The sequence below is a fragment of the Artibeus jamaicensis genome, unplaced genomic scaffold (assembly GCF_021234435.1).
Source record: "Artibeus jamaicensis isolate MK-2021 breed Jamaican fruit bat unplaced genomic scaffold, CSHL_Jam_final contig_354, whole genome shotgun sequence".
NCBI classification, from domain to species: domain Eukaryota; kingdom Metazoa; phylum Chordata; class Mammalia; order Chiroptera; family Phyllostomidae; genus Artibeus; species Artibeus jamaicensis.
This window is the reverse complement of record NW_026521803.1, coordinates 9,883,271-9,896,735: the sequence shown is the minus strand read 5'-3', so window position 1 is coordinate 9,896,735 and position 13,465 is coordinate 9,883,271.

Genomic DNA, 13,465 nt, shown 5'->3' with positions numbered 1-13,465 from the left:
AGGGGCCTCATCCTTTACAATAGAGTCATATCCAATGCAGTGGGCATTTATTGATATGTTACACCACTAATATGTGTAGATTTTATAGGACTGTAGAGATTTTCTGCTAACCTGACAACCATAGAAATGCTGGTATTGTGTTAGCAGGGACTTTTAAGAATAGCACCGACCAAGTCTTATCTTATGGAATTCATTCTGGAAACATTTCCTTTAATTACACCTCTTATCAATTTCATATTGAAAGGCCTTTTATCATACCCTCAATCTGCAGCAGTATTTTAACATCAAAGATGAATTTAGCCAGTGCAATGAGATGCATGATAAAAACATAAAATGACATGATAGTTTGATTCATCTTATCATTCATGCTGTCTCGTTAAGCCACTCATGATAAAAGAAAGTTGGCCTTTCTGAGGAGCAAGACAGGAGAGTTCTGAGGACCTGGCCTTTCTGAGCTGGTGGCAGGGTACGGCCGCCGAGGGGATTAGGCGTTCAGGAGAGACGAGAAAGGAACTGGGAACTAATTCAGGCTTCTGCCACTGGGGTCGCAAAACTCTTCTTTCTCTTCCCCAGTTTTGCTCAGCACCTGTACACGTAATTGTGGGTCACCTATACAGGTAAATGGGACTGAAACTCTGGTACAGCTTTGGGGAGTCTTTTCTGCACTGATTTCCCAGGAGCACAGCCTTTCTGCTTGAAGTGGTTGGCTGCGGCTCCTGCTGCGTGTGTGGCACGCCGGTCTGCACTGCCTGCCAATTATTCAATGGTTATGCTGAGGGAGAAGCAGGACACACTTGTTAAACAGGTTGCTGCACTCCAAGCACAGAAATGTCAAATACACATAATTGCTACTAATTTGAGAACATAGAAAACCTGCTACAATGAGAGAGCAGCAGAGTAATGCCTTTGCTGTTTCTGGAGAGAACCCAAATTACATCCCGTGTATCTCGGCTACCTAGAGTACACACACATATTTCAGTTTATTGCAATGCATCATTATGTCCTCATGTTGTGGTCTACCCTCTCCCCACAGGGTGCCCGAGGTCAGAGACCCCATGTCTGTTTTGTTTGCCATCGCACACACCAGGACAATGTCGGAACTCAGAAACTGTTTATCGAATGGTGACCACAGTATTTCATTTGTAGGGAAAAACTTACACATACATCTTCCCCAGTTCATTGAAACTTTATTCAGCCAAGTTAACCAAACACTTGACATAACCTCCAGGGGGTGAATCACTGGGCCAGACGTGGGGGAAACAACATAGTGGCCTCAGAGTGTTTTATGTAAGACATGAGGGCCATGAAGACTTGATTATAAGTCATAAACAAGGAGGCACCTTAGCTAATCATCTTTTCTGTTTCTTTGTCTTTTGAAAGGTCTACACATGTCCCATTTTCTATAGGCATATTCTGCATCCAAATGATAAAGACTTTTTGGAAATAAGATTTCATTTCCTCCTATAATTTATTCTAATGCTTAACAGCATAAAAGATGACTACCACACTGCTCACACATAACAGATGCTAAATAAATATTATTGTTGTTTTTGTGAACTGAACCCAGCAGTAAAAATGAAAATTGCAGCTACTAAATATTTGGTGTGAGTTATAGCAGCTCTCCTCAATCTGTCTTCACTTCAGTTGGGTTTGCGTGAGTTAAATTGCCTTCCTTCTAGTATCTGATTTACACACAGAGGCGGGCATTTTGAGAGCCATTTCGATTTCACCCTGCTCAGCGTTTCCAGGTAGATGGCTCCCAGAATAAGTCAGATTCCGAGTCACTGGCTGACTCGGGACCCTGCGCAGGGCGGGCCTTGCGCAGTCATTCCCAGGTTTTCCTCGGTGAGTTTGGAAGAAATACATGCTCTTGCCCTACGCAGTATGCTTCACAGATAGTGCCTCTTAAATAAAACTTATTGGACGACCACATTTTTACAGTTCTTTAATTGTTAGACCTATATAACTACTAAGCCTGAAGTATTATTGTGACACACACATTAAGTACTTTCTATGAGCTTGGGGCTGGCACGACAGCTATTATTATGACTGAAGCATTTGCTTACTACCCAGCTTTCCACCAGCAAGGAAGGAGCTCTTGCCACCTCTGCAAAGAATTATGTATGAGACGTCATCTCGTCCAGGGTCAAGAGCTAAAGGTTAGGAGCATTGTTTATGGATAAGTGTGACCTTAAACATTTTTTAAAAGCTTGACTGTGGTATAATCCTCATCCGTATGTAGCATGGTCATCTTGTTGCAGTTTTAATTTGTATTTCCCTAATGGGCAGCAATATTGAGCATCTTCTAATGTATTTATTTATTACTATAAATAATATAATAATATAACTGATGTCTATATTCTTTGGTGAGGGAGTCTGTTTACATCTTTTGCCCAAGTTTCTATTGGGTTTGTTTTCTTATAACACAGTTTTTAAAGCTCTTTACATTTTCTGGATACAATTCTTTCACGAGACGTGTAATTTAAATATATTTTTTCTTGGCATGTGGCCTACTTGTTCACCCCGTGGAAGGACCAGAAGTTCTTAATTCTGTTGAAGTCCAGCTTAACAATGTGCTCTTTGAGGATTATACTTCTGATGTTATATCTATGATGTCTTTGTCTAACCAAAGCTCAAAAGGTTTTTTTCCTTATATTTCCTTATAGAAGTTGTACAGTTTTAGGTTTCATATTTTGGCCTATGGCCCATTTGGAGTTAACTTTTGGACATAGTACAAGATATGGATGCAGTCAATTTTATTTTGCACATGAATATCCAGTTGTTTGAGCACGGCTTGTTCAAAGAGACACTTTTTTCTTCACTGCATGGCTGTTGTGCCTCTGTCAAAAATCAGTTTCCTAAATAAATGTAGGTTTACTTCTGGACTCTCTATTTTGTCCATTGCTCTAGTTGTCTATCTTTATGCCAATACAACCAATCTTGATTATTAGAGCTTTCTGATACATATGGAAATCAGGTACCGTTAGTCCTCCAACTTTGCTCTTTTTTTACAGTTGTTTAGACAACTCTAAGCGCCTTGCTTTTGAGAATCAGCTTGTCAATTTCTACAAAAACACAGCCTTGACTGGCAATGACCTGTAACTACAGATCAAGTTGGAGAGAACGAATATGTTACTAACTGTGATTCTTCTGACACATGTGCATACAATCTCGTCATTTATTTGGGTCTTACATGATCCCTGTTGACAGTGTTTTGTAGTTGTCAGTGTACAAGACTCTCACAGACTGTGTCAGGTTGATCTCTAACCACTTTATCTATTTGAGGTTATTGTAATGGTATTTTCTTAAAAACTTAATTTATAATTACTCATTGCTAGCACATGGAAATAATGGTTGATTTTTGCATATTTATCCTGTATCCCACAACATTGCCAAACTCATTAGTTCTAGTTATTTTTCATAGAGACCATCACATTGATTACATAAATTGTCACTGTCTGTGAAGAAACAGAAAATTTGATGAGCAATGTTGGTCTGTCTCCCTGTCATTTCTTTGTTAGGTTCTGGTATCAGGGCAGTGTTTGCCTCATCAACACTTTCCATTATCTTCTCACTATGTTGTTTCTGACAAAAACACTTCTGTCATCCTTCTTTGGTTCACTATTTGTGTTTTTCCATCTGGTTGCTCTAATGATTTTCTCTTTATTATTATCTATCTAATCATGCTGAGCCTCGATGTTGCCTTGTTTGTTTACTGCATTTGGAGTTCTCTGAGCTTATTGGATTTATGGGTTTATAGCTTTTACCAAATTTGAACATTTTTCTTCCATGATTTCTTTATATGTTTTTCTATACCTCATCCTTATTTATCTTTATTCTTTCTTTTAGGGACTGTAATTACGCATGTATTACCCCAATTGACATTGTCTCAGAGCTCACCAAAGTTCTGTTCATTTTATTTTATATTTTAAAAAATTGTATTGATTGATTTTTGGAGAGAAAGCAGAGAGAGAAAGTGGAATAAAGAGAAAGACAGTGGGGTGAGGGAAAGGAAGGGGGAGAGAGAGGGAAACATCCATTTGTTGTTCCACTTACCCAATCATTCACTGTTTGCTTTCTATATGTGTTCTGACTGGGGATTGAACCTGCAGCCTTGGCTCATTGGGACGATGCTCCAACCAACTGAACTACCCAGCCAGGGCAATTGTCTGTTTGGTTTTTTAAAAAATCTCCTTTCTTCCTGTGTTTCATGTTCGATAGCTTCAATTTCTATGCCTTCAGTCATTTCATGTACAATCTAATCTACCATTAATACTAACCAGTATAGTATATACCTCACACATTATAGTTTTCAACTCTAGAAGATTTGAATCTTTTTTATCTTCTACACATCGAATTTTTTGAACATATAGAATACAATTGTAACTATTGTAATGTCCTTATCTGCTAATTCTAACATGTGCCAGTTTTGAACCAGTTTCAATGAACTAATTTTTCTTATCACAAGTCCCATTATTCTGCTTCATTGCATGCCTGGTAATTCTTTATTGGATTCCAAACATGGTGACTTTTATCTTGTTGGTAAAAGGAAATACTTCATATCTTTTTTACTGTTATTGAGCTTTGTTCTGGAATGCAGAGAAGTTACTTGAAACAAATCGATCCTTCCAGGTCTTGCTTTTATGATTAATTAGCTGGGTCTGAAACAGGGCTCAGTCTGAAGCTACTAAGTGTTCCTCACTACTCGGCCAACTGCTCAGCCCCTGCCTGTCACCTGGGAATCACAAGGTTTTCTGGCTGCTGGGAAGAGAGGCTATTCCTGGACCTGCCTGAGCACTGGACACTGTCACTTCTCATCCTTTTGAGTACTCTTCCCTGGCCTCTGCTGGCGGCCTCACATGCCTGCAGTGGGCAGTACTCAGCTGAATTCCTCAGGGGGATCCTCTTCAGTTCATTGGGTTTTGTCTGCCTGGGTTTCCTTCCCCTCACTGTGCATTACTCACAAGATGTGAAAACAACCTAAGTGTCCTTTGACAAATGACTGGATGAAGAATATGTGGTATATATATATATATATATATATATATATATATATATATATATATATACAATGGAACACTAGTCAGCCATAAAAAGGTGAAATACTGCCATTTTGACAACATGGATGGACCTTGAAAGTATTTTTGGCAAGTGAAATAAGTTAGAAGGAGAAAGAACTATGATTTCACTCACATGTGGGATATAGAACTAAAAGCAACAAATGAACACGCACCCTAAAAAATTTATAGATACAGGCAACAGAATGGTGGTTACCAGGAAGAAGAGGGGTAGGAGGAAAAGAAGATAAAGGAACATCAGTCAAATATATGGTGATAAAAGGAGAGTAGACTGGGTGGTGGGCACATAATTGAGTATTCAGATGTCATATTATAAAGGTGTACACCTGAAATGTGTATAATATTATTAACCAATAGCCATCCTTTTAGTAAACATTTCTTGAGCTCCTACTATAAGCTAGGCATTCTGCTAGGCTGAAGATTCAATAATGAATAACACCATTCCTGCCTGCAGGGCCAATGCTCTAATTAGGGAGCAGATGGGTAAACTGAAAAGACCAGCAGGAGCAAAGGCCCTGTGCTGAGAGAAAGCATGGCACCTTGGGAAAGTATGACAGGTCTATGCAGTTCACAATCTGGGAGAGAAAGATGCTCATGCAAAACAACATCCCTAAATAGTGTGAGCCCACAGTGGTAGGATTGGGTGATAATTATAACAGCTAAGGTTTGCTGAGCTGTCATAACATGTCAGTCTCTGCTCCTTTCCTTGTTGAGTCATCAAAACAACTTTATGTGGGGTAAGCATTGCTATTACCTCCTTTTTATAAATGAGGAAATTGAGACAGAACAGTTAAATGATAAGCCCAAGGCCATATTCATTGCTCTGGCTAAAGGCCAAACTCATCAAATGCTTTCTCTGACCACACGTTCAGTAACCGTACTTCTTTCTATGGCAGTCAGTGGCATACTCATTGATGGCTGACCATTCCTTTTGAAAGAATTCACCACATATTAGAGAGCAAACCAAATAATCTGTACCTGAAAACTCAGTTTGCAATCTTTTTTCTTCCTAGAGCATCTTCTGGCAAAAGATAAATTCTCATAGATGGTTTCTGTTTTTACTCCAACTCCCTTTGTGTTAAAGCAAAGCCTACCCTTTACTTTTACTGACCAGCTGGCCATCTAATCTCCTTTTGCCAGAATCACCACTGGCTTCTTTTTTCTTCTCAGAATTTTCCCTTTGGCATCGTGGCTCTGTTCTGGAAAATACTAGTCAAAGTTTTAGGGAATGGTGTGTTTTGCAAACCCCCACAATTTTATTAAGTGCTTGATTTTCACTTGCTGAATGCAATTTGTTTCAAAAGATTTACAATTTTTGTATTCATGCAACATTTTAATTGAGTGTCTACTGTGCCACAGGCAAATAATAGAGAGTATTATTAGCTTGATTAGCATAGTTCACCCCAAAAATGAATCATGCCCACAGGAAGCTTACATTCCAGTGTGTGTTGGGGGGATTATAGACTACATATATAATCAAAACATAGTAGGCTAAATGAAAGCATAAAAAACAAAGAAAAAGCAAAATTTAATGTGTGCTTATATGTATAGCAATTCATATATGCCTATAATGATCTCATTGCAACAAACAGGCACAAATTAGTTGGGGCTTCTCCTCATCTCAGATCTAGTTTGGGTGATCCACACAAGAATGGTTGAGAAATTTGCTTTGGGTAATCCTTTATATTTTATTTACCTTAATATTTATCATTATATTCTTATTTACTTTGAAATGTTTTGATGTAAACATTTTAGACTATTTTTACTAAATTTCCACCACCGGTCTGAAACTCAGTACTTGCTCTACAAATACGACATCTGTCCAGAAGGTATCCAGCCATGAACTATGAAAAATAGAGACATTTACTGAAGAAGATACAAGATACAAGAAACATTGCACATAGGACAATGATGCCTCAGTCCCCTTCAAAGGAGGCACCTTGGGAACTCACACAGTTCTCCCAGTCAACATCCGCTGCCCTGTCCTATTTTCCTGAATCTCATCAATAGCCTGAAATCTCTTCCCTTTCAAAGGTGATTTTAGTTTTGGGAAAAGCTAGAAGTCGCAGGGCACCAAATCTGGGATGCAGGGGGACTGAGTCACCTGGGTGATTTGATGTTTCACCAAAAAACTCTGCACAAGACAGGACGTATGAGTGGGCATGTTGTCATGATGAAGCTGTCAGTCACCAGTTGCCCATAGCTGCAGCCTTCTGAATCATCCGAATAGTTTCCAGGGAGGGATGTTCAAGCACAATGCAAAATTTGATGCAGATTTGTTACTCTACTTTCTCAGTCATTTTGAATGTGAGGGCCACATAGTACACATGCTTACTCAATGGCATCTACTGTCCCCACTGACTAGTACCATAAAGTCATCATTGTTCACACATGTGCATTCCAGTGCACTCTCCTTGGCTGCCAGATTACATCAATGTCATGCAAACAGTTCTCGTTATATTAACAATGGCTGGACTTTTTCCAGACAGACCTTATATAAATAAAGAGAAATAGCTCATGGCTCACTTTATCTCTAGATTTTTACCTATATCTGATGAGTCACTTGAACAGTATTAATTTTCAAGTAGTAATTCAGTTGGGGGCAGCCAAATGTTTAAGTATGTTCTCCCCTTAAAGACTAGACAAATAAAAGAGTTATAAACATGAATTGTGTTCAACTATCCACTTTGTCTACTCAAAGACTAAACCTTCTTGGGTAAAGAGAATAAATAATTTGAGTAGTCACCCAAAGAAATTTGGTGAAAATTCCATATTTGTACTGTTCTAGAAAATGACAAAGAATCAAGTATTCACTACTGGGCAGAGGAGGGAAGCCAGAAGTAGTCAGTGATTGGAAGAGTTTGTCCTTGGCACCCTCCTCCTCATCCCTCTCCCCCTCTATGCCCAGGGCTTCTGTCTACACACAGAGTTAGGAGGCACCTGTGGTATGACTGCAGGGAAAAGGAGGATGTGTGCCTTTGTACCTCACCCATTAGGGACTGATGCTCAACATGCCTGTTTATTGAATCTCTACTATTATACAGGTAGTAAGAATTCAAGGTATCAGAACTCTGATAGCTAATACATGGTGCATGGTAGATACCAGTCTGGGTACTTTATATAAGTTAACCCTTTCAATCATTGCCACACTTGTGAGGTAGGAGGAGAAAACTGAAGCACATTTAACTACTGATGGGTGGAATTTGGATTTTCACCCAGGCAGTCTGGTTGCAGAGTCCCACCTTGACTAGGCTGTATTGCCTTTCAAACTGAAAGGGAAGTAATCCACCACTTCCGCCCTTGAGGTGCTCTAGTGCAGGAGGAGAAACAGATGCCGAACAGTTGTTCCTTCCTTCACTCAATGTCTATTAAGCATCTGCTGTACATTGAGAACTTTGTGCCTTGGAGCTTGGCACACGTACTGTCCCTATGGAAGGTGAGACACATACTCTGTTAAAGAATGTGGCATGTGCAAGATGGAGATATTATGGAGCATTATGGGGGCCTGAACAGGAAGCAATTAACATAGTCACAGAGAGAGAGAGAGTTTACAGGTGGTGATATTTGAGTTTCATTTTTTAGGACAGATTTCATATCTCCTGTTTAAAATACAGCTCTTGGGGGGACTTCTGCCAAGATGGAGGTGTAAGTGGAAACACTTTACCTTCTCACACAACCAAATCTAAAAATAACAAAGTTTTAGCAACAATAAACGCAGCCAAGCCACAGAAAATTGAACAATATGGAGTCCAACAACAACGAACTGCTCAGCTAAACAGGTGAGAGGGGTGGAGCCAGAAGTGGAGCGGGTCGGGCAAAATAGATCCCCTGACCCAGGTGCCAAGGGTGCAGATACCAGGTGTGGGGTATCAACGGGCGGACCCAGTGAAGGCGCAGGGCAGCTGGCTGACAGGCTGGCTGACCGTGTTCTCGAATTTGCGAGCAGATAAACCAGTGAAGGGACGTGCATTGAGACAGACCAGCAGGCCCCAGCGCAAGGCGGCAGGTTGATCACAGTCACACATTTGCACACAGATAAACCAGCGAAGAAGTGAGCATTGAGACAGACCGTGCAGGACCCAGCACAGGGCAGCAGGCTGACCACGGTCGCACATTTGTGCGCAGATAAACAGGCAGGGGTGGGGGGTGTGAGCAGTGAGGCAGACTGGGCAGGAGGGAGTGGAGAGGACCGCTATTGCTCCCTCTCTGACCCCGCCCCCACATACAGCCTCACAAACCAGTGACCTGGGTGGCCCCGCCCTGGTGAACATCTAAGGTGCCTCTCCTCATACATAACAGGCACAAACAGATCAAAACATGGCTCAAGAAGAACTCAGAGCCCCTGAGCCCATAAATGTAAGTGAACAAGAAATTGCCAACCTATCAGATGCACAGTTCAAAACCCTGGTGATCAGGATGCTCACAGAACTGGTTGATTTTAGTCACAAATTAGAGGAACAGATGAAGGCTAAACTAAGTGAAATGAAGGGAAATACACAGGAAACCAATAGTAATGGAAAGGAAACTGGGACTCGAATCAAAGGAGTGGACTAGAAGAAGGAAAAAAATGACCAAACAGAAAAGAATGAAGGAACAAGAATTCAAAAAAATGAGGAGAGGCTTAGGAACCTTCAGGACATCTTTAAATGTTCCAACATCCGAATTATAGGGGTACCAGAAGGGGAAGAGGAACAGCCACGAGTGGAAAACTTATCTGAACAAATAATAAAGGAGAACTTCCCCAATCTGGCAAAGGAAGTAGACTTCCAGGAAACCCAGGAAGCTCAGAGAGTCCCAAAGAAGTTGGACCCAAGGAACACACCAAGGCACATCATAATTATATTAGCCAAGATTAAAATGAAGGAGAGAATCCTAGAAGCAGCAAGAGATAAGGGGACAGTCACCTACAAAGGAGTTCCCATCAGACTGTCAGCTGATTTCTCAAAAGAGACCTTACAGGCAAGAAGGGGCTGGAAAGAAGTATTCCAAGTCATGAAAGGCAAGGACCTACAGCCAAGATTGCTCTATCCAGCAAAGCATTCATTTAGAATGGAAGGATAGATAAAGTGCTTCTCAGATAAGATCAAGTACGTTTGTTTAAAACTAATTTTTAACAATGTGTCCTGGGGATATGGTCATCCCTTTGAAATCAGAGATATTTTCTCCTTAGTTCTGACTGTAAAATGGCAGATGTTACTAAAATGACAACAACCAAAAAAACCCAGTTGCATGTAACTCTGAGCTGTCTATGGGTTGAGAACTTAGGCTGCCAGGAAAATTCTTCCTTTCTGATGAGGGGGACACGGCCTGGGGAGTCATCTGTCTGCATGATGTATGTGGTCTCTCTGTCCCAAAAGAGGGCATGAAGGCCGGTTTTCTCTCATGCAAAAAGGCCATGTGGATTGTGATATGGAGCTGCTATTCTTTATATTCTAGGGATACAAACAGACCTTTACAGCATATGAGTGTTTGATATAAACATAGGTACTTACTAACTATAAGGAAGTAAAGCATATTAGTAACTATTACAATAAATAGCATCCTTATCAATTAAGAGCAAGAGAGTGCAGATGGGCAGAGTGCAATTTTAGGAGATGTAGACAGAAAAGCACTTTCTGAGAAGGGACTTTTAAACAGAGCCTTTTGTGATGTAAGAGAGCAAAGCCATTGCCAAGATGTGGGGGGAGAGGGGAGCCAGGCCTGTTTGGTGTGGACCCTTCTCTGCGCAGACTCTGCGGAGGGTATTAGCATAAGGCACATTGTGTGTAGCTTTGCCTAAACAGAGAAACTGCCATCAGCAGGAGATTTACCATCTCAGCTGCTTGTCACTGTCTCCTCTGTTACTGCTCTGCCGTCAGCAGGCAGACTTCCTGGCAGGGAGACACTGAGAACAGGTCCTGGGACGCAGTAGGGCTGGACTTGGATAAAGAGGAGAGGTTGGAACGGGACCTGGCCTGACTCAAGGTTGCCACAGGAATGGGTCCTGGGAGGGTTCCAAATATGGTGCAGAGATAGAAAAGCAAGAGAGACGAACTTCACATATTTCAAAATTCCATTCCAGGTTCTGGAGCAGAACCTCCGTCCCCTTCCTGCCCTCCTCCCCTCGTTCACTTCTCCTTCCCATGTTTCCTGTCGGAACGCACAATGATGTAAACCCTACCCTTCGTCACAGCACTCTCTCAGCACTGGTGTCTGCAGTGACTCCAAGCAGAGCATTTTAATGCTTAGCTTTCCCCTACTTCTGGACTTGCTCTTGAACCTGCTGCCAGCTTTAGTCCTTCGGGTACCAGCAGCTGACAGGGAGGCATGGAAGCTAGCTGCCTGTCCTCTGCCTGGTGACTGAGGATGGTGACTGTGGGTGGGGGTGCAGGGATGGGGTATTGATGTGCTTGCTTACTTTACCTCTAATTCCATGCAGACCCAAAGTCTTCTTTGAACAACCTTTTGTTTTTAGAGCCCATACTTCCCAAAGATGCAATGTGCGAGCCCTGGAGGGAGTGTTGGGCTATTGCAGTGAATGTCTTTGACCAGAGCCAGGGCTGCCCTGCAGCAGGTTTTTCCATCCCCAACCCATCACCCGCCCAGGGACTCAACTGCAGAGTCCTGCGTCACAGAAGCATTAGAGCAGAGCCCCGAGGGCTATTTATAGAAATCTTTCTCTTACAACAGATACATGGACACAAGAGAATTTCTGAGCCAGAACTAGGTTTTGTGTCACTCACAGCTTCCAACAGCCCTTTGTTATTAATCCCGCTGAAGCATATGAACTGCGCCCTTCAGACTTCTGCAGGGCTAGTTATGCAGTGAGAGGCTCTTGCGTGGTGTCCACCACTGGATCTGCCACGGTCTCTGGGAATCCACGCTGCCTTGTGAATTACTGTCCAATTCCCTCATAGTGGTTAGAATACCTTTAACACATTCTTGAGGATTTGAAAACAGGAGGAAGGTAAATAACTGAATAATTGTGTGTTGTGTAGACATACACATAGTGGAATCTGCAAAGCTCTCTTACAAAATGTTCTTTCTTTATTTATTTTTCTTTCTTTTTAAAAAATAAATATATTTTATTAATTATGCCATTACAGTTGTTCTATTTCCCCCTTCATTCCCCTCCACCCTGCACACCCCTCCCCCACCATTCCCCCCTTTAGTTTATGACCACGTGTCTCAAGTTCTTTAGATTCTATATTTCCCATACTATACTTGCCCCCCCATTTATTTTCTACCTGCCATCTATGCTACTTATTTTCTATACCTTCTTCCCCCATTCTCCTTCTCCCACTCCCCTGTTGCTAACCCTCCATGTGACTTTCATTTCTATGGTTCTGCTCCTGATCTAGCTGTCCTCTGAGTTTGCTTTTGTTTTAGGTGTGGTTTTAAGAACTGTGAGTTTGCTGTCCTTTCACTGTTCATCTTTTTATCTTCTTTTTCTTAGGAAAATCCCTTTAACATTTCATATAATAAGGGCTTGGTGATGATAAACTCCTTGAATTTGATCTTTTTAAAAAAATATATTTTATTAATTATGCCATTACATTTGTTCTACTTCCCCCTTCATTTCCCTCCACCCTGCACACCCCTTCCCCCACCATCCCCCCTTTAGTTTATGACCACATGTCTCAAGTTCTGTAGATTCTATATTTCCCATACTATTCTTGCTCCTCCTATCTATTTTCTACCTACCATCTATTCTACTTATTTTCTGTACCTTCTCCCCCCTTCTCCTTCTCCCACTCCCCTGTTGCTAACCCTCCATGTGATCTTCAACCAAACCATTAAGAGGGGCAGAGCCAGCAGCACACCAGGGTCGGGCAGGAATGAGCTTATCTGAGAAGCACTTTATCTATCCTTCCATTCTAAATTAATGCTTTGCTGGATAGAGCAATCTTGGCTGTAGGTCCTTGCCTTTCATGACTTGGAATACCTCTTTCCAGCCCCTTCTTGCCTGTAAGGTCTCTTTTGAGAAATCCGTTGACAGTCTGATGGGAACTCCTTTGTAGGTGACTGTCCCCTTATCTCTTGCTGCTTCTAGGATTCTCTCCTTCATTTTAATCTTGGCTAATATAATGATGATGTGCCTTGGTGTGTTCCTTCTTGGGTCCAACTTCTTTGGGACTCTCTGAGCTTCCTGGATTTCCTGGAAGTCTACTTCCTTTGCCGAAGTTCTCCTTTATTATTTGTTCAGATAAGTTTTCCACTCGTGGCTGTTCCTCTTCCCCTTCTGGTACCCCTATAATTCGAATGTTGGAACATTTAAAGATGTCCTGAAGGTTCCTAAGCCTCTCCTTATTTTTTTGAATTCTTGTTCCTTCATTCTTTTCTGTTTGGTCATTTTTTTCCTCCTTCTGGTCCACTCCTTTGATTTGAGTCCCAGTTTGCTTTCCATT